The sequence below is a fragment of the Microtus ochrogaster genome, chromosome 8, assembly GCF_000317375.1.
Source record: "Microtus ochrogaster isolate Prairie Vole_2 chromosome 8, MicOch1.0, whole genome shotgun sequence".
In the NCBI taxonomy this organism is placed as follows: Eukaryota; Metazoa; Chordata; class Mammalia; order Rodentia; family Cricetidae; genus Microtus; species Microtus ochrogaster.
The window spans coordinates 50590092-50591835 of record NC_022015.1 but is presented as its reverse complement, the minus strand read 5'-3'; the positions used below and the strand labels follow the sequence as shown (position 1 = coordinate 50591835).

At 41.5% G+C, this 1744-nt stretch overlaps 1 pseudogene; it reads left to right on the top strand.

Moving 5' to 3' along the window:
* Positions 1-1014: 1014 nt before the first annotated feature.
* Positions 1015-1741, top strand: LOC101997547 (annotated as a pseudogene).
* Positions 1742-1744: the final 3 nt, after the last annotated feature.

Here is a 1744-nt window from a genome sequence, read left to right as displayed (position 1 = left end):
TCCTAGAGAAGCTAAATTAGAAGGTGAATCCAAAGACAAACTTATAGGCATCCTCCTGAATATTAATCCCTGTTTTTTTTTAACTTTGAATTTTATTAACTGGGCTTTTCTATCTCCTTTGGCACAGAGTTTGTCAATCTTCCTAATGGCTTTAGAAAACCAGCTCCTTGTTTGATTCTTTGTTTTATTCTTTTAGTTTCCATTAACTTTTGCCCTCATCTTTGCTATTTTTTTCATGTATTGCTTTTGAGTTGGCATTACTTTTGTTTTTTTACCAAGACCTCTCTGATTTTTTTAGTTAATTAAAAATATTTTGCTTGTGTATATTCATTGTACATGGGACTGTGTCACATATATGGACATTTTTATGGTTGCTCTTTTTCTGTGGTTTCTCTTGCTATTGATTTCTAGTTATATTACACTATGATCTGAAAAATGATAGAAATTATTTTGATTCTTTTGTATTTGTTATGACTTACTTTATGACTTCAAATGTTATCTACTTTGAAGAAAGCTGCATTAGCTTCTGAGAAGATCAGATAGAACCCTTGTAGTATGGCTTTCTTTCTCTGGTTATGACTCAGGTGTCCCATCACTGTCTTGGAGTATAGGATACACTAGATCTATAGTCATGGCAACAAAATAATCAAAACAATAGATAGAGAGTTCTGTTTATGGTAATCTTCACTGAGCCACTAACCCTTCATAACAGGAGGGATGGGAGGGTCACAATACCCTCACATGGTATTCCAGGTATTAGATATTCCTAAACAAACCGCAGTTACAAGTGATCTTAGGAGATACTAATTTATGGGAAAAGTTGAAGGCAAACAGAAGGTGGGAACCCATAATTCATATTTGAGTCTATAAAGTTGCCATACATGATGAGGTGACTCTTTGGAGTGATGCAGCTGTCTTGAGGTCACCTGGGTGTCTATTAAAAACTTCTCAGGAGGCCAGAGGTCATTTGGAAGGTGTAAGAATTTTCTTTCGGCGGTTTCATCTAATTCGAAGATGGAGGATGCTGGAAACAAGGAGTTGAGCAGCACAGGAGAGCCAAGAGAAGTGGACTGCCTGATGTCTAGTCAACCGAGCAAATCCTTTGCAAAGCCCCCTGCAAAGAAAAAAAGAGCAAACAAGACAGCAAAAGAGGATGATTGTAAATCAAACAAGAAAGCAGGAGATGCTGAGACCCACTCCTAGGAAAATACCAGTTCCTCCTCTACCGGATTATCTGCCCCCAGTGAACCTGATTCACAGAGACATTTTGCAGGAATGGTGCAAGAAGCAGAAGCTGAGCAGCAAAGGCCAGAAATTAGAGACTTAAAAACGACTCCTTGCAAGTTCTTACCCCAAACAAATGACTGAATTAGAGAACATTCCTGACACACCGAGAGAGGCCAGGGTGAAGATGCGTCGGAAAAAATTGAAGACGGAGACGGAGGAGGGACAAGAGTCTTGTCCTCAGGTGATAGTGCCTCTTGAAGTGGTCCCAGTACCCGAGGAGCAGATGCCCGCCCTTACTAAACCTCCTGTCCTCTATGAAGAGGTCAGCACAGCGGTTGTGACCACAACCGCCTCTGAGGCAGTGTTGGCGTCTTGGTGTAGGACTGCAGCCAATGCTAACAAGAACGAGGCCCTGCAGTCCATTACAACACCCGAGACGTACGGGGATCTGTGGTGTGTGGTCCATGGGAGAAGCCTTCCAGCAGACTCAAGAGGTTGGGTTCGGCTTCAGTTCCAC